The 27,521-nt window shown below is 41.4% G+C and overlaps 1 protein-coding gene across 1 annotated transcript in view; it reads right to left on the bottom strand.

Moving 5' to 3' along the window:
* gpc3 (glypican 3) overlaps positions 1-27,521 on the bottom strand; it is a 643,491-nt gene that overhangs the window by 113,679 nt on the left and 502,291 nt on the right. The window lies entirely within an intron of this gene.

Raw genomic sequence — 27,521 nt, 5'->3', positions numbered from 1 at the left:
TACGTCAACAGCACATATACGACACACGCGTTACATGAAACTTTCAGACACTCCGTCAATATGGGTTTTTGGAACCAAATGACCCAAAATTTATACTGTTATGGTTTATTCCATGTATATTTCCATATTCCATGCAAAAATTTATAGATTTCAAAAAATTTTGAATTAACACCCCTCCCTACTTACCTCTGCATTGAACACCTAAAGGAAATCATGCTTTGTGACTCACTTGACCTGACTGCATCTGACCTCCGACCTCAAGCTCAAGGTCAAACATGACAAGTTCAAGGTCAATCACTTCCATTCACACATTTTGGTCAGATGTCATAATTACACTTCAGCAGTGACTTGTACTGTACTGAAATTGCCTCCGTCTTACATATCATTCTATAGAAACTCATGTTTTCAATGCCCACAATTATCTGTTAACACCTGCACGCATGCATCACATGTACATATCAACATAATAAGTGGGGGACCTCAGCTGAGTACTGGCTTGCTTTTAATTGTTTCACAGTGGTTATGTTCTAAAATTCAAATAACATTGCCAGAAATCCACATAACCATGTGGAATGAATTTTGTATGAAGTTATCTTCGAAAGAAAAGTGACAGCAAGGGAGATGGTGGAGCAAAGAAGAATGCACTGACTGGGCCCTCTGTGTGTGTGTGTGTGTGTGTGTGTGTGTGTGTGTGTGTGTGTGTGTGTGTGTGTGTGTGTGTGTGTGTGTGTGTGTGTGTGTGTGTGTGTGTGTGTGTGTGTGTGTGTGTGTGTGTGTGAGAGAGAGACTGTTTCCTCACAGAAACGAAGGGATATCAAAAAGAAAGAAAAAGCAAGATATCTGGAATCATAAAGTTTTATTTTTCAACATAGTCCCCTTCCAACACTTGTTCCATCCAGTTTGCCAGTCATTAATGCCTGATTGGTAGAACTCAATATCTTGGTCCCTGAACCAGCCCTCCGCTGCAGCAGTCAGCTCATCATCATCCTCAAATCTCTGGACCCGAAGGTATTTTTCAGCCTTTTTGGAGGTGGAAGTTGCTAGGGGCGAGGTCTGGAGAACAGTGTTGCCACAGTTATTTTGAAAAAGTAATCCAATTACTGATTACTCCTTGAAAAAGTAACTTAGTTACTTTACTAATTACTCAATTGGAAAAATAACTAAGTTAGATTACTAGTTACTTTTTTAGTTACTTTCCCCAGCTGCCGACAACAACCCTCTGCCACCTCAACATGACAATGATACTTGTTTTGCCAAAACTCACTGTATAGTCACCCTTTCTTGATTTCAATGAAAGTAAATACTTGTTTTATAAAAAGTAAAATAAAGACCTCTTTCTTGACCTCATATTTAACTGTTGACAGCACTGTAACAGTAAAACTTGCAATTTCTAACCTACATTGTTTATAAATGTAACTATTAAATTGTTTCTAACATTTAAATTCTCTCTAAACATTTTACTTGTCGAAATTATTATTATTATAAGTAGTATTAGTAGCAGGGGTGGTGGACAAGTGGTTAATGCACTTGGTTTCAGTGCAGAAGGTTCCGGGTTCAAATCCCACCCCTGCCACATTTCTCCATGTAATGTGGAGTTGCGTCAGGAAGAGCATCCGGTGTAAAACTTGTGCCAATTCAACATTTGGATTTGCTGTGGCGACCCCGAGTGCAAACAAGGGAGCAGCCGAAGGGACTTACTTATTAGTACTTGTAGGAAAAAAAGGCTTCAAAACTGTACCTTTAATCTAGGGGTGTTGGGGGGGGCACGTCCCTGCCCCACGCCCCCATTCCATCTGGATTCGCCCCTGCTTTGGCGTTTGAGCATAAAGAATGGATAACATTTATTTATGCAGAAAACATGACCAGATTTACAGGTAAGAAAATTTTATTGCGTTTTCACATCATGTGCTCCTCAGAAAGAGAGTTTAGGTGCATTTGAGTGGAAAATAGTGTTAGTTGTTGATGCGTCATGGATCAGCTGTTTTTAGTGAGCAGATACGGGCGGCTCAGCTCAGAATTCTAAATAAAGGAGAAAAAAAAGCATAAAAATGTCTTTGTAAAGCTCAGTGAAGGTGTGCTGTTGTCACCGCGCTTTAAGAGGTAAGGACGAGTCGTAGCTACTGCAGAAAACCGCGGATGAAAAGCTCACAGCTCGCTTAAAGTGGGCAGTTCAGTCGAACCCCGACCTCCTGCCCACAGACCAAGTTTAATGCTGCTATCGACCCACAATGCAAAAATAATAGTAACTTGGAGTGACTTGGAGAAGTAACTTTAATCTGATTACCGATTTGGAAAGATTAATGCGTTAGATTACTCGTTACTAAAAAAAGTGGTTAGATTAGAGTACCGGCATCACTGCTGGAGAATAGGGTGGGTGAGGAAGAAGTTCATAAACACACTCGCACACAGCGTCCATGGCAACCCGGCTGGTGTGAACTGGTGCATTGTCCTGGTGAAGCAGAATGCCACAACTGACACTGGAGGGTTTGTCTCTTCCACACAATGTTATGACTCAACAATTGAAGTGAGCAATATGATCCTACATGAAATGAGTAGCTAAGGTGTTGACGTAGATCTGGTGTGATGCGACGTAATGTGCGACAGCAGTTCTATATTTTATTAAATCTCTTTATTAAGGTTTTTTCTTTTTTGACACATACAAAATTAGGAACAAATACAAAAAATACAGAGTTGAGAAAAGAGAAAGAAGAGAAGAAAAAGAGAAGAGAGAAAGAATGAGAGTGGGGGCGGGTCACCTATCACAAATATAAATCACTTTACCTGTTAAAGTAATCTAGGAACGGTTGCCATATCCCGTAGAATGTGTCCACCTTGCCTTTCAGCTCAAATGTAATTTTTTCTAATTGTACATGTTTCATTATATCCAGTAATAAATTAGTAAAGGAGGGTGGGTTCTTTTGCTTCCAATTCAACAGTATTAATCTTTTAGCCAGAAGCACCACAAATTTTATTACAGTTTTTTGTTTAATTAAAAGATTAGTTGTAATTGGGGCAACACCAAATAAGGCAAGAACCGGGTCTGGGACTAAACGTATATGGCAAATCTCAGAGAGCATCTGAAATACCATTGTCCAGTAATTTTAGATGTTTGGACAACTCCAAAAGGTATGAGCCAATGAGGCCAGACTCTGGCCACAACGGTCACATGATGGGTCTGTCCCAGGAAACATTCTAGTCAAATGTTGCTTGGACAGATGAAGTCTATGCAAAACTTTAAATTGCAATAATCCGTGTTGAGCGCAGATTGAAGATGAGTGGACATTATCCTGAGCCTTGTTCCATTGGGAGTCCGATATGTTTACTCCAAGGTCCTTTTGCCAAGCTTCCTTCAGGTGGCCTAGAGAGGGCAGATATTCCATATCTGACAGATCATTATAGACCTTAGAAATTGAGCCCTTTGTCAGTGGGTCATTTAAAATAATTGAGTTCAACTCGTATTCAGGGGGTTGACCGGGAAAAGAGGGAAACATCTCCTTCACAAAGCTGCGGACTTGTAAAAATTTAAAGAAATCTCCCCTGTTAATGTTATACTTCTCTTTTAGTTGGTCAAAATTAGCAGAAGTGCCTTGTATAAAAAGGTCATGAACACAGTGTATCCCTTTAGTTTCCCATTGCTTAAAAGATGTACCTATAAGCCCTGGGGCAAACTCATGATTACCCATTATTGGAGCGAGCACTGAACTCATCTTCCAACCGAGGTGTCTCCTAAGCTGGTGCCAAATTTTTACTGAATGATTAACAACTACATTTTTCACTTTTGAAATAGATGTCTTAACAGAAGAATAGACCAGTGCCCGCATTGAAGATGGGTGACAGCTATGATTTCCATCTCAACCCAGTCGACCCCCGGCCCACCACACCAAAAAGACAAAGAACGAATATTACAAGCCCAATAATATAACTGAAAGCGAGGCAAAATTTTGGTAAAACACTCATCCTCACAACATTAATTCATCCTGCTAAAGAAACTGGAAGGTTAACCCATCTGTCACAATCTGATTTTATTCGCTCAAGCAAACTTGATATATTATGTTTAAAAAGATTAGAAAAATCTTGTGTAATAATGATTCCTAGATATTTAAATTTGTTAGAAACTGTGAATCAAATCAAATCAAATCAATTTTATTTATATAGCGCCAAATCACAACAAACAGTTGCCCCAAGGCGCTTTATATTGTAAGGCAAAGCCATACAATAATTACGGAAAAACCCCAACGGTCAAAACGACTCCCTGTGAGCAAGCACTTGGCAACAGTGGGAAGGAAAAACTCCCTTTTAACAGGAAGAAACCTCCAGCAGAACCACGCTCAAGGAGGGGCAGTCTTCTGCTGGGACTGGTTGGGGCTGAAGGAGAGAACCAGGAAAAAGACATGCTGTGGAGGGGAGCAGAGATCAATCACTAATGATTAAATGCAGAATGGTGCATACAGAGCAAAAAGAGAAAGAAACACTCAGTGCATCATGGGAACCCCCCAGCAGTCTAAGTCTATAGCAGCATAACTAAGGGATGGTTCAGGGTCACCTGATCCAGCCCTAACTATAAGCTTTAGCAAAAAGGAAAGTTTTAAGCCTAATCTTAAAAGTAGAGAGGGTGTCTGTCTCCCTGATCTGAATTGGGAGCTGGTTCCACAGGAGAGGAGCCTGAAAGCTGAAGGCTCTGCCTCCCATTCTACTCTTACAAACCCTAGGAACTACAAGTAAGCCTGCAGTCTGAGAGCGAAGCGCTCTATTGGGGTGATATGGTACTATGAGGTCCCTAAGATAAGATGGGACCTGATTATTCAAAACCTTATAAGTAAGAAGAAGAATTTTAAATTCTATTCTAGAATTAACAGGAAGCCAAAGAAGAGAGGCCAATATGGGTGAGATAGGCTCTCTCCTTCTAGTCCCCGTCAGTACTCTAGCTGCAGCATTTTGAATTAACTGAAGGCTTTTCAGGGAACTTTTAGGACAACCTGATAATAATGAATTACAATAGTCCAGCCTAGAGGAAATAAATGCATGAATTAGTTTTTCAGCATCACTCTGAGACAAGACCTTTCTAATTTTAGAGATATTGCGCAAATGCAAAAAAGCAGTCCTACATATTTGTTTAACATGCGCAATGAATGACATATCCTGATCAAAATTGACTCCAAGATTTCTCACAGTATTACTAGAGGTCAGGGTAATGCCATCCAGAGTAAGGATCTGGTTAGACACCATGTTTCTAACATTTGTGGGGCCAAGTACAATAACTTCAGTTTTATCTGAGTTTAAAAGCAGGAAATTAGAGGTCATCCATGTCTTTATGTCTGTAAGACAATCCTGCAGTTTAGCTGATTGGTGTGTGTCCTCTGGCTTCATGGATAGATAAAGCTGGGTATCATCTGCGTAACAATGAAAATTTAAGCAATGCTGTCTAATAATACTGCCTAAGGGAAGCATGTATATGGTTTTCGGTAAATTTTAACGGCTGATGAGAGATTTTGGTCTGGTAGTGTCGCCGTAAGGCCGGCCCACGGCGCCTGACGGCGATCTGCGCTTCGAGGCGGCAGCGTCTCGCCGTTTCAAGTTGAAAACTTCCACATTTCAGGCTCTGTTGACCCAGTAAGTCGTCAGAGAACAGAGAACTTTCAGAAGAAGTCGGCATGTGGAGTTTATTCGGACATTCCATTGTTAGCGGACATTTTGTAATGAAAGAACGTGCGGGCAGAGTCGCATGTCGGGCTGGACCCGACCGCGGGGGGTCGCGACAGGAAAAACACCTCCGTTGGAAACCTTAACGGGCAAGTTGGAACATGCCCAAGCTGTTAAACAATTTCTCAGTTACTCACTTGTTGAAAGCCATCAAAAGCCGCCTGAATTTTACAAATGGTTTTCAACACAGAGGTGTTTTTCCTGTCGCGGTGCACACAGATTTGCCGAGTCGTCACGGAAACGACTCTGCGAATTTGCGCGCTCATCTTTCATTACAAAATGTCCTTAAACAGTGGAATGTCCGCATAAAGTCCTCATGCCGGCCTCTTCTGAATCTTCTCTGTTCTCTCACGACGTCCTGGTGAATTAAGCCTTAAATTAGGATTTTTTCACGTCGAAACAGGCTGACGACGGCGCCTGGAAGCGCTGCAGGATGTCCCACTCCGTGGGAAGTCTTTACAGCGACAGAAACACCCCATAATCTCTCATCAGCCGTTAAACTTTTCACCGAAAACCAGCTGAATTTCTCGAATAGTGTCCACTCGGATATTCCTCACAGGTCCAGAAAAAAGTTTGATAAAGCAACACGCGCCGTCTCGAGCAGCGTGTGAAACAAAGGAATTCAGCCGAGAGGGCGGGACCACATCTCACTCAAGGCCTGCCCACAGGGAAATGACGTCACCGACACGCATGAAAAAACTCACGCATGCGCACGAGGGTTCAAGCATGATTGGTGTAATCGCATGTCAATCAAATCCATATAGTTGTTTTTTTTTTATAAAACTGCCGGTTAGTTTTGTAAGATACCTCATATAGCGCTGATCAGTTCAAAATCGTCGAGGTTGGAGAAAAAAGAGAATTACATCTCCTCCGACGCGTCCCTCTTTGTTATGTTGTCCTTCACAAACATCTCCGCTCCCCGTGGGTCAGTGAACGAATGTTTGGATCCGTTCATGGTTATCACCAACTTTGCCAGGAAGTACAGGCTGTACGGCACCCCTGCATTACGTAGCGTCTTCACCTGGTTAAATGACGCCCGGAGCCAGCCGACCTCTGGGGACAGGTCCGGGAATATGTGTAGTGGCGCACCTTTATAGGACAGCTGTCCCTTTTGTCTGGATAACTCCAGTATTTTTTCCTTCTGGGTGTAATAATGCAGACGTACAATTATGGATCGAGGGCGTTCACCTTGGCGCGGTTTCGGGGCAGGGGTCCTGTGAGCTCAATCGATGATAATAGGTGAGTCAAACTTGTCTTGCCCCAGCACCTGAAGTACGAGCTCGGCTACAAAGCTGCTAGGATTCCCCCGCTCGGCATCCTCCGCGACTCCCACAATATGCAGGTTCTGTCTGCGGCTCCTGTTCTCCTGATCACTGCATTTCTCCCGTAGACTCTTGCATTCTTTTGTCAGCAATTCGTGTAACTTCTCCAGTGAAATCACCCTGTCAGAAAAGTCACTTAAAGTTACTTACTTTCCGTCTGCTTATGAGTGTTATATAGCGCCTCTATCTTTTGGGAGAGTTCGTCTCGGAGCGCCTTTATGTTCACTTTAGCCTCCTGCCGAATTGAAGAAATGTCCTCACGGAATTCTTTGTGTAGCATGTCAGCGTTTGATTTAATGCATGACTTCAGGTCGTTTCGGAGGGATTGTAGTTCGCACTGCAGCGCTTTCACGGAGATCACGGACTCTTCCCAAGGGCCATGGCCGGTCTCCGCCATGATGTCAAGCTCGTCCGCACTGGCCTGGACTGTAGTCGCCTGGATGGTTTTCTGTGTATATTTCCGAGTATCTTTTTTTGTTGCCATTTCGGACAGTTTGTTATTTTAGCCCAGTATGTCGCAGTTTGGTCTATGTTTTTCTGGTCTAGTTCGTTTTAAATCAATGTATTCAATAGACCTGCCCTAACCTGCTGCTCACTCCATTGGCCCGGAAGCAGAAGTCCAGCAGTTCTATTTTAAAGCAGTTTCAAACTTGTTAGCCTGTGGGAGCAACCTGTAAACGGTGTATTTGTTGTGGCGTGTCCTTTGTCCATGTCTGCGTCCTGTGTTTGTGTTCTCAGTGTCCAATTCCATCAGTATCTGTGGTTTTGTTCGTTATCCGTTCTTATGGTCTGTCTTTTGGTGTGTGTATGCACTCTTGGTCATGGTGTGATGTTAGTGTCTGTGGTCTGTCCTTCGTCTGGCTCCCTCTATCTGTCCTTATCCTCTGACTCCCCCTTGTGACTGTTTATTGTGTTGTTGTTGCCTACGTCCCTGTGGGTTTGCATGTCTGTCTTTATCCTCGTCCATCTTTGTTTATTTTTACTGTTCTGCAGTTTAGTTCCCCCAGTCTTTGTAGTCAAGTTTTATTATGTCTCATTCCTGGGTTCATTTGATCTTGGTTTCTTTATTGATGGTAGTTTGTTCTTCCTCTTTTATTTTAGTGATCATGGTTTGCTTGTATGTTTTGGTTAACCTCTTCCAGTGTCTCTTCCCCAGCTGTTTATGATTTGGAATTACCCTCACCTGTCATCTGGTTGTGTGATCACTCCAGTGTGCATTTAAGCCTCACTTTTGCCATAGGTATTAAAGGCACTGCGCTGCGGTGGTTTGAATCATATTTATCTAATAGATTACAATTTGTTCATGTAAATGGGGAATCTTCTTCACAGACTAAGGTTAATTATGGAGTTCCACAAGGTTCTGTGCTAGGACCAATTTTATTCACTTTATACATGCTTCCCTTAGGCAATATTATTAGACAGCATTGCTTAAATTTTCATTGTTATGCAGATGATACCCAGCTTTATCTATCCATGAAGCCAGAGGACACACACCAATTAGCTAAACTGCAGGATTGTCTTACAGACATAAAGACATGGATGACCTCTAATTTCCTGCTTTTAAACTCAGATAAAACTGAAGTTATTGTACTTGGCCCCACAAATCTTAGAAACATGGTGTCTAACCAGATCCTTACTCTGGATGGAATTACCCTGACCTCTAGTAATACTGTGAGAAATCTTGGAGTCATTTTTGATCAGGATATGTCATTCAATGCGCATATTAAACAAATATGTAGGACTGCTTTTTTGCATTTACGCAATATCTCTAAAATGAGAAAGGTCTTGTCTCAGAGTGATGCTGAAAAACTAATTCATGCATTTATTTCCTCTAGGCTGGACTATTGTAATTCATTATTATCAGGTTGTCCTAAAAGTTCCCTGAAAAGCCTTCAGTTAATTCAAAATGCTGCAGCTAGAGTACTAACGGGGACTAGAAGGAGAGAGCATATCTCACCCATATTGGCCTCTCTTCATTGGCTTCCTGTTAATTCTAGAATAGAATTTAAAATTCTTCTTCTTACTTATAAGGTTTTGAATAATCAGGTCCCATCTTATCTTAGGGACCTCATAGTACCATATCACCCCAATAGAGCGCTTCGCTCTCAGACTGCAGGCTTACTTGTAGTTCCTAGGGTTTGTAAGAGTAGAATGGGAGGCAGAGCCTTCAGCTTTCAGGCTCCTCTCCTGTGGAACCAGCTCCCAATTCAGATCAGGGAGACAGACACCCTCTCTACTTTTAAGATTAGGCTTAAAACTTTCCTTTTTGCTAAAGCTTATAGTTAGGGCTGGATCAGGTGACCCTGAACCATCCCTTAGTTATGCTGCTATAGACTTAGACTGCTGGGGGGTTCCCATGATGCACTGAGTGTTTCTTTCTCTTTTTGCTCTGTATGCACCACTCTGCATTTAATCATTAGTGATTGATCTCTGCTCCTCTCCACAGCATGTCTTTTTCCTGATTCTCTCCCTCAGCCCCAACCAGTCCCAGCAGAAGACTGCCCCTCCCTGAGCCTGGTTCTGCTGGAGGTTTCTTCCTGTTAAAAGGGAGTTTTTCCTTCCCACTGTTGCCAAGTGCTTGCTCACAGGGGGTCGTTTTGACCGTTGGGGTTTTTCTGTAATTATTGTATGGCCTTGACTTACAATATAAAGCGCCTTGGGGCAACTGTTTGTTGTGATTTGGCGCTATATAAATAAAATTGACTGATTGAATTGATTGACTTTTTCCTTGTGCGGTTGCTGTTTCCTTCAAGTTGATTTCTCCAGTGTCTTGTGATTATTGTAAGTACTTTAAGCATCTTTGTCACCTCCAGTTTGGTAGCAGTATCAAGTCTGGTGTTTTCTTCTTTTCTGTATTCACCTGCCCAACCCCTCTTAGTGGTTTTGCATTATTAGCTCTCTGTCTTGTGTTTTGATTTACTCTTTTACCGCTGTTGTTCTCACAGGGTTTATTGGACGGTTTTGGAATTTTGTGTTTATTAAAAATCCACCAGTAATTTCATCTTAACTTTTGTTTTGTGGCTGCCTGCATTTTTGGGTTCTTCTAATAATGCCAATCATAATACAACCCCAATTCCAATGAAGTTGGGTAAAATGTAAATAAGAACAAAATACGATTTGCAAATCCTCTTCAACCTATATTCAATTGAATACACCACAAAGACAAGATATTTAATGTTCAAACTGATAAACTTTATTGTTTTTATGCAAATATTTGCTCATTTTGAAATGGATGCCTGCAACATGTTTCAAAAAAGCTGGGACAGTGGTATGTTTCCCACTGTGTTACATCACCTTTCCTTCTAACAACACTCAATAAGCGTTTGGGAACTGAGGACACTAATTGTTGACGCTTTGTAGGTGGAATTCTTTCCCATTCTTGCTTGATGTACGACTTTAGTTGTTCAACAGTCCGGGGTCTCCATTGTCAAATTTAGTACCCGCACTCTTTACTATGAAGCCACGCTGTTGTAATGTGCAGAATGTGGCTCGGCATTGTCTTGCTGAAATAAGCAGGGACGTCCCTGAAAAAGACATTGCTTGGATGGCAGCATGTGTTGCTCCAAAACCTGGATGTACCTTTCAGCATTGATGGTGCCATCACAGATGTGTAAGTTGTCCATGCCATGGGCACTGACACACCCCCATACCATCACAGATGCTGGCTTTTGAACTTTGCGCTGGTAACAATCTGAAATGTGGACTCATCAGACCACAGCACACTTTCCCTCTTTGCATCTGTCCATTTCAAATGAGCTCAGGCCCAGAGAAGGCGAAGGTGTTTCTCAATGTTGTTGATGTATGGATTTCGCTTTGCATGGTAGAGTTTTAACTTGCATTTGTAGATGTAGTGACGAACTGTGTTAACCGACAATGGTTTTGTGAAGTGTTCCTGAGCCCACACGATAAGATCCTTTACATAATGATGTCTGTTTTAATGCAGTGCCGCCTGAGGGATTGAAGGTCACGGGCATTCAGTGATGGTTTTCATCCTTGCTGCTTATGTGTAGTAAGTTCTCCAGATTCTCTGAATCTTCTGATTATATTATGGACTGTAGATGATGGAATTCCTAAATTCCTTCCAATTGAACATTAAGAAACATTGTTCTTAAACTGTTGGACTATTTTTTCATGCAGTTGTTCTCAAAGTAGTGATCCTCACCCCATCTTTGCTTGTGAATGGCTGAACCTTTTTGGGGATGCTCCTTTTATAACCAAACATGACACTCACCTGTTTCCAATTAACCTGTTCGCCAGTGGAATGTTCCAAACAGGTGTTCTTTGAGCATTCCTCAACTTTCCCAGTCTTTTGTTGCCCCTGTCCCAGTTTTTGTGAAACGTGTTGCAGGTATCCATTTCAAAATGAGCAAATATTTGCACAAAAAAAAAAAAAAAAAAAAAGTCTATCAGTTTGAACATTAAATATCTTGTCTTTGTGGTGTATTCAATTGAATATAGGTTGAAGAGGATTTGCAAATCATTTTATTCTGTTTTTATTTACATTTCACACAACACCCCAACTTCATTGGAATTGGGGTTGCAGCATTAAGGAGCAATCACTAGTTCATCTTTTTTTTAAATGTCTTAATCATCTTTCTTTAAGGCTTCAGGCCCTGGTAAAAATACAAAAGGTGTAAACATGGTCCTGCAACATGGCGTTCACCATGAGGTGGCCCACTACCCTGTAGGTAGGTATGAAGGGCACAATCTAAGCTTATTAAAGCCCCAGTCACACTAAGGACACATACGAGGAACTGATTCTATATGTTTGTGTCTGTTTTTATCCGACAAAAATAATTTTCCTATCTGGAAAATGTGCACCTTGTCAGCTGATGTCAACCAAGTCCTTCTGAAGGTTTTGGCACGTTGAAAATTTTATGTGGATATCAGGCAGAGAACTTTGCTGGTGCTTGCACTTTTTTGCCGTTTTGTCCTTTGCATGCCATTTAGCTTTTCTGTTGTTGTCCAACCATTCGTTCTGGTGTTCTAACTGGTCAAAACTCCAGCAAGTGGAGAAAGGACTGACACAATAAGTGCGGCTCCATGTGTGGAAGAAATAGACCATGTGCTCTCTTTTTCGCTCTCTCTCTCTCTTGCAGAGGAGCTGTTTCAGTGAGGAAACATAACTTCATGCTTCCAGAGTGTAAAACTCTGCTCAAATGCAGCATATATGTCTGTAAACCAGGAAAATATTTCTGCTCAGCATAGAACTGTGTGGAAATGGGATGTCATCTCTCCATTAGTGCCCCAAATCCACGGGAGACTGACATATTTGCCAACTGGCAAAATATTTAAATGCGTAACTAATCCTTTTGCTCTGTCCATCATTCGCGTGAGTGGGGCTTAAAACACATCGATTCATTTTTGCAGGTAATTATACACTAATGAACATATGGATATCAATGTTATATTCCAGTTATGTTAATAAACGCCTTTAAATCATACAGACTGTAGCTTTAAAATCACGACATGAAAGGAAAGGCTCAACTTTTTCCTCTACACTTATCTGAGCTGTATTCACTTGATAGTCAAAAACCCACCACTCCCCCAGCTTGTTAGCAAAAGCCAGTATGGTGCCATCGCTATAACATCAGCTAACTTACTGCACGTAAGACGCACAAACAGGAAGGTCTCACACACATCCCAAACAAAATGTCTCCTTGCAGTCCTGTTTAAAGATTCCAAACTGAAGAGCACAGAGAAAGCCATTTTTCAGCCTCCACTTACGGCGCACAGTTCACGTTAAACTTGGCCATGGTTCAGTTATGACATCAGCCGCTTTAAGCGTGAGAAAACTTTGTTTTATAAGCAAAGGGGAATGGCTCAGAGACTTTTTTGGTGTTTAGTTTAGCCTCACAGAGGCACAAAGGTGACTATCGCGCTGCGTTTGCTGATACTCTGATCAACGCTGACAACATGAGAAATGACACATTTCCGTTGCATAGTTGCATTTCACAGGGCCATCGGCACGGAGCACTTAGGAGTGGAGGAATGAAGCATCGGGGGATTACAATTGGAAGGAAGCAGATTTTCTGGAGGGGTCCCACCGTTCCCCTCACTGTTGGAACATGCCACTCCTATACTTCACTTCATAGTATAGTCTCACATACAACAGGAAATCACTGTGGTTAGAAAGTGGGTCAGTGCAAGCTGATGGATTGTGTGCAGGGTTTGAGTCAAAAGGAGAATGATATTCACTCAGATGGAAAATATGTACAGGATAAAAGAATCCTACAGGAATCATTAAGACCAGTATACAAAGGAGCCATGTCCCAAATACAGACTGCAAACAGCATATATTGGAAAAACCCTCTGTGACATCACCCACAGGTTTTACAAAGAGCTAGTTTGAAGCTCAAATGGGCCGGCTAACTCTGCCTAACTCCTGGTCAACCCATAAATGGATAAAGAGGTGGAGAGTGGACAAGGTGAGCATGAGCCAGGCATAACAAAAGAAGCCCAAACATGTAGTTACCAACAAAGCTAAGGCTAACTTTGGTTTTGGTGTTTGATTTTTTTATCCTAACCTGTGTCGTGGGTGCAGGCATTAAAAACTATGACCCAGATGTTGCCTTCGCAACTATGATATCATTCTTTCATTCATTTTCTGCCACTTATCCAAGTCCGGGTAATGGTCGCAGTAGATCAAGCCACTAATCCAACACTTACCTATCCTCAGCCAACTCCCCAAACTCTTCCTGGGGATCCCGAGGCATTCCCAAGCCAGGTGGGAAATATAAAGCCTCCAACATGTCTTGGACCTTTCAAAGTTCATGACGATAGGTAAGGACATTATCAGTGGAGCTAATGTCATAAAGCTACTGATACCTGCTAATTAGTACAGACATATAAATCTGTATATTTAAAATAGCTTGTATGTATGTATGTGGCACAATTTGTGTTTGGGGTGAACGTCCGCAGCGATTAAGCGATTGACACCAAACTTGGAATGTTGACTGGAGGCAGTGAGGCGAACGTCTTTAGGGCCTTTGTGTTGAAAACGCATGTGCACGAACACACACACACACACACACACACACACACACACACACACACACACACACACACACACACACACACACACACACACACACACACACACACACACACACACACACTAGATTAAAGCATCACACACACATTAAAGCAATAATGATTAAAGCTGAATTCTGTAGTAGATGTATAGATTATTTCTAGCAATAATGATTAAATAATAGATTAAAGTATTAAATTATTGGTTGCCCAGTAACCATAAAGAATTAAAGTGAAGGTTCTTAAGTACAGAAGTGACTTCAAATCATTAAAGCAGAGAAGTGATACATACAGTTGTGTACACCTGCTAGTTAAATAATATTAAAGTTTCACAAACATGAATACTGGAGCACAGACTTCTTAGAGACCCCTCTGCGTACAATTAACTAAAGAATGAGTCATATTATCTAAGCTATTTTTAGCTACAACTCTTTACAAAATTCTGTTGTAATCTGCATTAATGGTAAGTGTCCACCAGGTGGAGATATTGCTCCATTTCAAGAACCCTGGTACAAGCTGATGACCAACCTGTTGCTTATAGTTTTCAGCTATGATCATACTGTACTGCACCACAGATGATATGGTGTACTGATGAACTGTTACACGTACTGCCTCAGCGCTGGCCTCTCCTTATACACAGCATGTTAACACAAGAAAGAAATTATCTGTGAGCTCCTGCTCACTTGCATATCAGACAGTTAATTAGTTCATTTCCTTTTAGGTCTGCTGCTGCATCCACAACTGATGGTCTTTCAACTGGCAGGGAGGCGGAGACCTCGTAAAGTTGCTTTTAGCTAAACACCATCACTTTCTCGAGTTCCTGCAAAGAATGTTTACAACACTCCAGTGCAGACCGGCTCGGGCCAGAATGGCACATGAAATACTGTCCACAGTCAACATTTAGAAGCTCTTCCCAACATGTTCTTTGTTCCTTTTGAAATGCAGGATTTTCTTCATATCAGTGAAGTGTTATTGCTCATATGGCTGCAGATACACCCACAGCTTACATGACTGACACAGATTCACGCAAATTCATTCTTTGTGGGTCACTGATAACATGGTTCTGTATTGCCTTGACATCAGATCAAAAATTAAAGGGGAACTCCAGCATTTCCAACCTGGGCCTCATTTTTGAGATGTTTTAGGGTTCAACTTTTCACTCAGGACAAAAACTATTTTAATTGATCTGTTGTACATCAGTAGGGACCCACTCTGTGATATAAAACACTTCTCATGATATTTTTGCCTATATGGTGGTGACAAGAAGCATCTTAAATGAGGAGTTTTGTTTGCCCCATAGCTCTTTAGGTAGCATTCGAAATCAATACTGTACAGCTTAAAATAATTTATCTCCTGAGTAAGTTTAACTCAAAACATTTTAAAAATAACATCCAGTTTGAAAAATTTCATAATTCCCCTTTAAGCAGTTTTTTAACACCTTATTTAATCACGTTAGTCCCACTGAGATTGAGATCTCTTTTACAAGGGAGACCTGGACAATTTTTGAAGTTTCATAATCCACCTAACCTGCATGTCTTTGGATGTGGGAGGGAGCAAACTCATGCAAACACGAGGAGAACATGCAAGTTCCACACAGAAGGACCACAGGTGGGAGGCAACAATCCAATCCAATCCACTTTATTTATATAGCACATTTAACAACAAAAATGTTCCAAAGTCCTGCACATACAATAGAATCACGATAGATAAAACCCCAGTAGTCAAGAAATAAATTAAAAATAAGAAAATTAACAATAAAATTAACCAAAATGTGCAAGATAAATAAATAAATACATACAGCATACAAAAGATAAAACCAATAAAATCTACCAAAATAAAAACAAAACCAATAAAACAGGGGACCACACAACTCACACAGTGTTAAAAACCAGAGAATAAAAGTGGGTCTTCAGACGAGACTTAAAACACTCCACTGTGGGGGCTGTTCGGACATGGAGGGGCAGAGCGTTCCAAAGTCTGGGGCCAGCCACAGAGAAAGCCCTGTCCCCCCTGGTTTTAAGTCTCGTCTTGGGTACCACGAGCTGGAAATGGCCCTCAGACCTCAGAGCACATGCCGGAGAGTAAATTTGTAGGAGGTCAGTGATGTATTGAGGGGCCATTCCATTCAAAGCTTTAAAAACAAACAATAAAATCTTAAAATCAATTCTAAAATTAATAGGAAGCCAGTGCAAAGATGCAAGAACTGGGGTTATGTGATCATGCTTCCAGGCTCCTGTTAAAAGTCGTGCTGCAGCGTTCTGGACTAACTGCAAACGGGAAAGAGCCCATTGTGCTAACCACTAATCCACCTTGCTGCTCATGACTGAGTTTGACCATTCAAGGTCACCCATGTTGCAAGGTCATGTGAATAATAGAAAAAGGCATGTATGATTCAACAAAACTCAGCTAATGAGTGTTAAATTGTGTGGGCATTAAAAACTATTGCACACTGTTGTGGAGAAAATTTTGCAGGTGATTTATTAAGAGCAAGTGCAAAATTGATAGCTGGTGGTAATATGATGTAGACAGCAGTATGGCAAATGAAGATTTTGTACTTGTTAATGAACTTAAGTGAGCCAATTGCAGATATGCAACTTTGTCATAAATAAATTCTACCACAGCATATTCAATAAAAAAGAAAACCAATCTATTTCAGACATTTATTTCTTGTTCCATTCATGGTATTCTAGCAGAGCAGTGAATAATTCTGCTCCATCCCGCCAGAAGAGCATACAGAAAACTGTGCACAAAGCTGTCTGTGCATTTTGAAGAGATTGTTTTGTTTGTTTGCATGAGCATGTACGTGCACTGTGCATCCTGTGCACAGACCCGCGATGTCCCACAAAGATTCTAACGTGTGTCTGTGTGTGGTCAACCTGTTATGAATGGCGACATTTATTCAAAGAAAAAAAAAACAGAGACTACAGATAAATATGCTAAATGTTTTAATAAATTAATTATTGCTCATTCAGTTTCTATACTTGCTTACTCAAGGATCATGGGGGGCTGAAGCCTATCTCAGCAGTCATAGGGCATGAGGTGGGGTACACCCTGGACAGGATGACAGTCCATCACAGGGCCACATATAAATGAACTGCATTTATATAGCACTTTTCCATCTGCATCAGATGCTGAAAGCGCTTTACAATAATGCCTCACATTCACCCCAGTTTTAAACACCTGTCAATTGGGGAGACATAAATAACAGCCTTACAAACAATAACTTGCTCTATTAAATCCACAACAGAATGACCTAAACCTATGCATAATGTGTTTATGCTGCCACTAAACAACATTTCTGATCCACTGTGCCCCAGCTTCCCCTACAAACAACAGGATGCTTGCTTATTTGGGTTATGATCAGTGAAAGTATAACCATGTTATTTTATTTCTTTGCAGGCATGTAGAAGTACTCCACAGAGCATGTAATCATAGTAATAGTAATGGATCCTGTAGAAATTGTAAAGTCCAAGAGAGACATTTAAAATTAGATTAATTGATATAGAAGCATTTTAAGGTACATGTGATTCCTTGTAAAAGTAACAATGATTAAGAACAGAAAATCTGCCAGAAAGTTATTTTCTGTGAAATGTGCACATTTTAGAGTTTACATTTCTATGTACAGTTAACAGTTTAAGTAACATTATTCAAGGTTATATTAATCTTAGGTCCTGTTTTAAATGTTTCCTGGTGGTTTTTGTATGAAAAAAAAAACGTGATTTATTTTTAATGACAAACAAATATGAATTTTTAACTATTTTGACTATTTTTGACCTATTTTGACCTTGAACTCCAAAATTGAGAGTGGCATCAACCCACACTATTTTCTTCACTGTATTACTAATTGATCTGGTATGGATGCCTGGCATTAACATTCAAACGCCATCAAAATTATTTTAGCATGTTGGCTGATGCACTACAGACGTTTTGTTAGAGGCCACTTCACACAAAGTTGGGTGAATCAGGCCGAAACAGGCAGAATGGGCAAAATCTGAAAAATTCCGGCCGCGGTCAGGAGGGACAGATGGTCGGACAGCTGTGTATGGAAGCCGTACGATCCCGCGGCGACGGTTTCGTGCACGATCGTGTGCATGCTCACGAGCACAGTGTGACCATTGTGAGAGACGTGGTACCACATTATGCTCTCAGAGCAGTGGAAGCAACTAAATGTAGCACAAATGTTTGCAAATCGAAGAAAATGGACAAAATAATGACAGATCATAGAACATTATAAAGCAATGAATGCACTGTTTAAATGTAAGAAAATCCTGTTACTGGTAATGATGTTTAATTGATGCTTGATGACTTGATGCTGGGACAGTGTCTGTGTTGGAATTGAGGAGACAAATGGATTTCTTTTTGTCTGTCAAAATATTTAATTGCTGCTATAAAGGGCACATGTGACAATATGTGTTCCCTATCTTTGCATTGTGCTGCAATGTGGAGCAGCACAAGCCACAGGAACACAGTCGCTGGCCTTGGGCAGTGGTCAGCTCCCTCCCTGCTTGTTTTCAAATGACATCCAACCCATGAAGTGATTACACATCCCTCTGTCTGGAGCAGCAAAGCGCTCACATGAATGGGCTCACTGTACACACTGGTCAGTATTCACAGTGCTTCACTTTTTCCATATTTTGTTATGTTACAGCCTTATTCCAAAATGGAGCAAATTGGGCACCATAGCCTTGAGGGTGGGCGCTAAAGGTGTAAAATGAAATGATGGCAGCCATCTTGGATATTTGAAATGGCTGCCAGAATAGCCTTTTTTCCATTTAACCTCATTTTAGGCCAGATAGAGACATAATCCTGATGTTAAAGTCTGTGTTTAAAGTCTGTGACAATGGGCAAAGGAATGACAGAAGTACAGAGAGCAACTTGGTTGCTAGCAATGCCTGCATGCTCAACTATGAACAGTGCCATGCAAGAATACACTGGGGTATCTTATAGTACTAGTGAGCAGCATAAGGAAAGTGCACCAACTTGGGTTGAGCGTGACAGTAAGGACATCCAAACAATTGTCAGTTATCTTGCAGAAAGAAATCCATTTGATCAGAATGACCCAAGTCTCAGGAATATTGCAACAGGGGTCACAGCTGATGTCACGACAAATGTGAACAATTCAAGAGAAGTGGGAATGAAGGTCCTACAAAAAATGAATGAAATGGCTGTGAGTGATTTCAGTTTCAAGAAAACTGATCAATCTGTTACCCTGGAAGCCAAGAAGACAAAGACCAAACAGCATATGCCTCAAATACAGCCTGAATTGCTGTTTCAGAGGTACATGATTGCAGCTGACAAACTTGAGGAGAATATGAACTGTGTTCCCATCCACCAGCATTATCTGAAAGCAATGGTGTGATGCGTAAAGCAGCTAAGCCTGTCCTTGCAGATGCCTTGAGGAAATCCTCTCCGGGTACTACTGAGGACACCAATGGATGTCATTATGTGCTTGACGGCGGATCATTGTTACAGCGCCTGCAATGGGCACGAGGAAGCACATACAATGCTTTAGCCATAATGTATGCAGATCATGTAATTCACAAGTATGGTAAGGCATCTGTAGTCTTTGATGGGTATGAAGGCCCATCAACAAAGGATGCTACACATGAAAGACGTTACAACAGACACACAGCACCAGAGGTGCATTTCACCTCTGTAATGGTTTGCAATTCGAGAAAAGATCACTTCCTAGCAAATCCCACCAACAAACAGAGGATGATTGAGTTGATAGGAAAACAGCTTCAAGACAGAGGATGTGATGTGCACTATGCTGATAATGGTGCAGATCTGTTGATTGTGCAAACAGCAGTCACTCTTTCAACTGAACACAATGTAACAGTTATTGGGGAAGACACAGATCTACTGGTACTATTGTGCTATCACTGCAAGCCTCAATCTCACAATGTATACTTCTGATCAGATAGGAAGCCAAAGAAACCAACTAAGAAAGGTTTGTGTGTGTGGAATATCAAACGTCTGCAACAGAAAATTGGTCTGGACACTTGCAATGCCTTACTGTTTTGCCATGCCATTCTTGGTTCTGATACAACCTCTGGAGTGTTTGGACTAGGCAAAGGCTCTGTCCTTAAGGTCATGAATGATGATAAAGTGTTCAAAGAGCTAGCAGATGTATTTGCTTCCAACACATCGACACATGATGACGTATGCTCTGCAGGTGAAAGGACTATGGTGAAACTGTATGGTGGGAAGGAAAGAGATACCAGTATAAATGATCTTTGACAAGAAAGATTCTATCAGAAAGTGGCTACCAGCAGCGTGTTTGTGCACCCACAAAGTCTTCCACCAACTGCCTCTGCTTTGAAGTATCACAGCTTTAGGGTATATCATCAGGTTCAGGAATGGAAAGGAAACGCCAGCATTCAAGCTCAGAATTGGGGATGGCAAAAGGTTGATGGACAGTTTATGCCAAAAATGACTGACGTGGCCCCTGCTCCTGAAGAACCGCTGGATGTGGTTAGGTGCAAGTGCAATGGGGACTGCAATGGCACTATGTGTAGCTGCCAAAAGTATGGCATAGAGTGCACTCTGGCTTGTGGCGGGTGTAAGGGAGTGAGCTGCAGTAATGGACAAACTCCAGATCTTGCTATTGATGACTAGAACTGGTGAAACCAGGGGCACTAATACATGTATAACAGATCATTTTATGTTATTATTATTTTTTGCAAACCAATACTAGTATAAGATCATGTAGCTACTTATGCTAGATTATTGCAATTGATAGATCTATGTGAATGCATTAAAGTGTATCTAGAAAATGTATCATTACATGCTAGTTTCAACTAATAATATTGCAGTGTATTTTATTATTATATATTTTTCTTTGAAAGTTAACTGATAATTTTTGTTGTGGGCTGGGGTGTTTGGCTGGCTTTGTTTTTGTTTTCTGTTTCTCCTTCCAGGTGGTATGCGTTCAGGACTGAGTGGCTGACGTGTGGCTGAGTATTAGGACCTCACCCTGAACACCTGAGGCTTGTTATCACGTGCAGGTCATCAGGACTCACAGCTGTGGTGTATCTGTCTTGATCAGAGCTTGCTGCACTTAAACCTTGAATGCACAGTGTGTGATTGCCAGAGACTCGACCTTGTGAGCAGACGTGTGAGATCGACGTCAGGAGAACAATCTCACCATTACGGACGCAGAGACCACTCCAGGTTTGACGCCACAGTCTGTGAAGGAGGATTGGGTGAGGTCTCACGCTCTTCAGCACACTTCCTGAGGTAATTTGGTTTTGGTGACTTTCATGAAGTAATGACAGTGGATTTGGTGTCCCTCACACCTTGTTATATTGAGCTGTTACGCTATGCTAATCGCCTAATCAACTTCTGCTGCAGTGGAGATTTGAACTGAGTTGTTCCGTGCCTGCAGGGTGAGAAGCTGAGTTATATTAAAGCCAGGAAGTGTTTGCTGATTGTGTGCACCTTTGAGCTGTGTCTCTCTGTGTGGAGAGTGTTGGACTCACCTCATGATTTCTTCCTTCGCAGACTCAGTTTGTCGCGGCCGCCTGGGGGGTGTTGGCGGGGTCCCTGGGTCCGAACTGCTGTGGCTCCGGACCGTTTGCGCTGCTGAGAGTGCGCCGTGTTTCCACCTCACCAGACCGCGGACTTTTTGGGTTGTTTATCACTCCACTCACTATTATGTTTATTAAATTCTGTTACCTTTTGAACCGTGCTCTGCTTATTTTATGCTGGGTCCTGTCAAAAGCTGGGTCGGTGCTCCGACCGCGTCCGACACATAACAAATTTTGTGATAAAAAATTCTAAAAATCTAATGTGGCTATGTTGTGCTAGTAGGATAGTAAATATTATGTACTTTCAGACAAGTTTATCAACAGAAGTAACCATGTGTAGTTTTGAATTTGGTCAATATTTTGAAGTAGAACATGCCACAAACCCTCAAACAGGGGCATTATTTTACCCCACGAAAATATGCTTAACTTATTGGCATGAGTGTATGATCATGTCATTATGTGGTCCACTATGAAATTTGATCATAGGGAAAACTGGTATATAATAATGGTAAAAGTTGGAAGGAATTTTAATCATCACCATTGGATTCTCCATACCTGAAAATATGGGTATAGACACCAAGATAATGTCTCTATGTGGAGTAGAAGTAAAGTTAGGGGACGAAATAGATGTACTTAGTGGCCATTTTGAAATATGCAAATTAGGCACCTTTCCACCACTCGGATTTTCATGAACTTTTAGTATATTGATATGAGGCACTAAAAGAAATAGATGGAAGTGAAATAAATTCTATTGCAATTTTGTCCGGGTCAAACCTTATTTTGACTGGACTATTTGTCGAATATCAGTTTAAAAATGAAGGAAGGGAGGAATTATTTATTCCTTATAGAGCGACATGATGGTGACAAACATCTGGCTCAGGGGCCAGAGCTGGTCAGCAAGCTGATTTCATAAGGCCTTGTAGAGAAAACCAAGGAGCTGGCTGGTGATCGACGTCATGAGATCTCCCCCCCACCCCATACACCCATATACATCAAGGACTCTGCTGTGGAGATTGTGCAGCAATCAAAATTCCTGGGGGTTCATGTCTCCACTGACCTGACCTGGACTCTGCACATATCCTCTCTGGTTAAAAAGGCCAACCAGGGTCTGCACTTTCTCTGCAGGTTAAAGAGTGGCACCTGAGCCCAGCTGTCCTCACCTCCTTCTATAGAGGAACAATAGAGAGTGTACTAACCAGTAGTATGTCTCTGTGGCATGAAAGTAGAAGCCTTGCAGACAGGAAGGCACTTGGGAGAGACATGAAGGCAGCAAAGAAGATTATTAGGGCCAGGCTGCCAACCATTAGTGAACTGGCAGAACAGTGCTGCTTGTCCAGGGTCAGTAGGATAATCAGGGACACTTCACATCCCTTTAACAATCTGTTTTCCCTCCTGCCCTTGGGTAGATGGTAGTGTAGCCTGAAGTGCAAAACATGCAGATTCAGAGACAGCTTTTACCCAGCCACCATAAGGCAGTTAAATGAAGAGTTCAGGCGCAAAATCCCGTGAACGCCACGCCCACGGAAAATGAGATAATCATTGCAAGTGAAAGCTTACTGAGGCTCGTATCCGATAACAAAATCAATTCTGCTGCAACACTCCATAAATCCTGTGGTAAATACAAGTCAAGATGCGGTTTGTATGCAGAACCTCGTAAGCTCCATCCCAGTTTGTGTGCAAAACCACACAATGAACAGTGCACCACCCACTGGCATGTTTCTCGGTCACGTGACGCAAAGATTGCGGCGCCCACAAGAGCTTCTCTAATGCTGCATTTACACATAACGATGGCACGTTATGAATGCCACGAAGTATACATTCTTGGCTGCTGGCCACGAATGTGATGATTTGAGGCAGAGGAGTCAGGCGTCCCCAGGAACTGCTGCAACCTGTTACCACGTGTTATGATTAATGGAACATGTTGGTGGAGCATTATCAGGAACCATTACGCACGGTCAAGAATAATGTTTCGTGTTGTTGCGCGCTATTCCGTGTAACAGTGCATCATCAAGTTCTGTCACATTGTGAATGAGGCAAATTGTCTCCACACACACACACACACACACACACACACCCACATTCATCCATCAGCTGCTGAACAATTCAGATCGCTCCAGTCTGCTCCTCAAAATCCACAGCACAAGAACTTTGTGACTGCATGCTGAGCTGGCCTCTGCGCCATGGAGTGGCACAGAGAGGAGGAGGAGACAGAGAGAACCAGATGTGTGGCTCCATGCGGCTCTTGTCTCATTCGTTTTCACAAACATCAGGCGCAACAGCAGGTGGAACACCTGCAGGAGCACACTGAGGAGCATTGGAACTTAGCTGACTTGGCATCACTGTGCTCCTTCAGCATGCTGCAGCAATGAAACTGAATGCGGTGTAGCAGGGTTTAATTGTGCACACGTCAGAGAAGAACGTTGTCATGCTCTATTAAGGATCAACACTAATCAAGACGGATCAACACGCTCAGTTGCGACCTCCATGACATGAGGTGAAATGAGGGTGGTGCGTAACATGCAAGATTTTTTGACAGCCAAAAACATGCTCCATGAAAATCATGAATATCACACATCAACATGCACTATTAAGAAACCTGTTCAGATGCGTTAAGTCACATTAAGAATGTCAGGAATGTGCCAAGAATGATGTAACGTGTACTGCCTATGAGTAAATACAGCATTAGCGTACATTAAAGTGATGGACTTACTGAGTTTTGTAAACAAACTGAAGGTGGAGATACCAGGTTTTGCAGCCAAATCTATTAAAGGTTGCTAATTAACACATTTCTGAATAAAGGTTGATTTTTGAGATTCTGCAATTTTGTTCAGTGCCCCATAACCATTTCATAACAAGAAAGAATGATTCATGGAGACGTACAACTTCCATCAGGTAAATATCTTTAAATTTAAAACAAGAGTATACAGGGTTTTGCACCTGAACTCTTCAAATACAAATCGATAGAAAGAACTGTGCAATATTGAATGTAGGATATAGAATACACTGTATCATCTGGTTGCAATGTTACCCTTGTAGCATCTTCAGATGTGCAATATCCTGTGTCCTTTATTTATTGTATGTTTTGTATATACAGAGACCGTTATCAATAGTTTTTTTTAAACCTATTTATCCCTATCACACACCTTGGAGTTTTATTCTGTGTTTTTATCGATTCGTGCAGTGCATCGATATTTCATTCTGTGACAGCATCTGTGATATTTTTTACTGAATGACAATAAAAAATGAATCTAAGTCTAAGAATGCATTGTTACGTGTGGGCAACAAAAAAACTAGGGGTGGGCAAACAAAAAATCTTAATCACATTAACTCAGTGACTTTCTGTGATTAATCATGATTAATCGCATGGTATATGTGAAACCCAAAAATGAATTCAAAAGCCGCTTAAAAGCACAGTTTTATTTGAAAATGTAAATGAAAATTGCATAAATTTGAAAATGTAAATTTCAACTGAAACACACTAATGAAATCAAATATAAAACCACTGGCAGGTCATTTGTTATCCTGTTTCAAATCAAAATAACAATATTCATGTCCATGACTAAATGTACTAAAACAAATAAGTCACAATTGTACACATATCACAATTTGATATGTGTACAATTGTGATGTATTTCTTTTAGTATATTTAGATTTTGTTGTGATTTGGCACTTTATAAGCCGATTAAATTGAATTGAAATTGAACATTTTATTGAGTCTTAAAGTAAATAAATATGAATTTGGTCACTGGATCCTTAAACTTTGTACATAATGAACTCTACATGGTGAATCCTTGATCTCTGGACATAAATAAGAATAAACAAAATCTGTAGTTTTTGTCAAAAGCATTTCCTTTCAGACATTGGCATGAATGTGTTTCCATATATCTGAGCTGAGCTTCAGGATGTAATTTGAAAAGAAAACACTGCACGTTTCATTTTGGGAGGAAAAAAATATGTTTTAGTCGATTGTAGTTTATTGTCTGTATTACATTTGGAAAGAGGTGTCATTTTATTTAAAGCGGCGATTCATTTTGAAGTTATTAATTCCGACCGGACTCTGTCTCAGCCGCGCAGCGTTTCGAGCTGTGTGAACGGAACGGAGGACGATTCTAGTTTCTTGACAGCAACTAGACAAGAGTCCCAGTTAGTGACTTTAATCCACACAAAAGTGACTGACGATATTTTAATGGCTTTGCGAGGGGTTAAGAAGCACAGTGAATCAAAGAACCAACGAGCTACTGGATCGAAGCATTGCTTCAATGGTTCATGGTTTCAAAGTGGAGCCGCGCTGCAGAAATAGTTTATTACAGACCAAACCCTTAATATCCGACTTTATTTGTACGTCCGTATGAATCTGAAACTCAGAAAAATCCGTATAATTTACAGACTATAGGTTGACATGAAAACCACCGAAAAGCTGTGTTCACCGCGGGGACACGTTCGGCTATTCGAGATTATTCAAGATTTTTTTTTTTACTGATGACTAACGATGCGTAAAAAAAATTTTCCGGTCTGGTTCCGGGCCTGATCCTGTAGAACTTGGTACCGAAAATGTCCATTCAAAAGTTCGGCGTCTTTCTGCATTTTGTTTTGTTGTGGTTGGCTCTCACTGCGGTATTGTATCACTTCCTGTTCCGGAGCACAGCGGTGTTTTGCTGTATCTGTTAGCTGTTTAATCTGCGCAGTTAGATTGATCTAGTTAACTAGATAACGATTTGTTTCCCAGTGTAATCTTTACGTGCCTTAACTAAAGCACTCCCTCTGCTGAATCACCTCTAAATTATTTACACATTATTCACTTTGTGTGTTTTTAGGAATCCGCTAGCTTAGCACAGCTACTAGCTCTTAGCCGATTTAGCATGGCGGCTTCTCTTGTCTCTCCTGCACTTTTCTGCTGTGGGTGTGAAATGTTTAGTTATTCCTCGGCCTCCTTTAGCAGTAATGGTACTTGTAATAAGTGTAGCTTATTCGTAGCTTTGGAGGCCAGGCTGGGCGAATTGGAGACTCGGCTCCACACCTTGGAAAATCCTACAGCTAGCCAGGCCCCTGTAGTCGGTGCGGACCAAGGTAGCTTAGCCACCGTTAGTTCCCTTCCAGCAGATCCCGAGCAGCCGGGAAAGCAGGCCGACTGGGTGACTGTGAGGAGGAAGCGTAGTTCTAAACAGAAGCCCCGTGTACACCATCAACCCGTTCACATTTCTAACCATTTTTCCCCACTCGACGACTCACCCGCCGAGGATCAAACTCTGGTTATTGGCGACTCTGTTTTGAGAAATGTGAAGTTAGCGACACCAGCAACCATAGTTAATTGTCTTCCGGGGGCCAGAGCAGGCGACATTGAAGGAAATTTGAAACTGCTGGCTAAAGCTAAGCATAAATTTGGTAAGATTGTAATTCATGTCGGCAGTAATGACACCCGGTTACGCCAATCGGAGGTCACTAAAATTAACATTGAATCGGAGTGTAACTTTGCAAAAACAATGTCAGACTCTGTAGTTTTCTCTAGGAGAGACGGCATCCATCCCACTTTGGATGGAGCAGCTCTCATTTCTAGAAATCTGGCCAATTTTCTTAAATCCTCCAAACCGGGACTATCCAGGGTTGGGACCGGGAAGCAGAGTTGTAGTCTTACACACCTCTCTGCAGCTTCTCTCCCCCTGCCATCCCCTCATTACCCCATCCCCGTAGAGACGGTGCCTGCTCCCAGACCACCAATAACCAGTAAAAATCTATTTAAGCATAAAAATTCAAAAAGAAAAATAATATAGCGCCTTCAACTGCACCACAGACTAAAACAGTTAAATGTGGTCTATTAAACATTAGGTCTCTCTCTTCTAAGTCCCTGTTAGTAAATGATATAATAATTGATCAACATATTGATTTATTCTGCCTTACAGAAACCTGGTTACAGCAGGATGAATATGTTAGTTTAAATGAG

Source organism: Thalassophryne amazonica, chromosome 11 (genome assembly GCF_902500255.1).
Source record: "Thalassophryne amazonica chromosome 11, fThaAma1.1, whole genome shotgun sequence".
NCBI classification, from domain to species: Eukaryota; Metazoa; Chordata; class Actinopteri; order Batrachoidiformes; family Batrachoididae; genus Thalassophryne; species Thalassophryne amazonica.
Note: the sequence above shows the minus strand (reverse complement) of the source record. Positions and strands in the feature narration are given on the sequence as shown.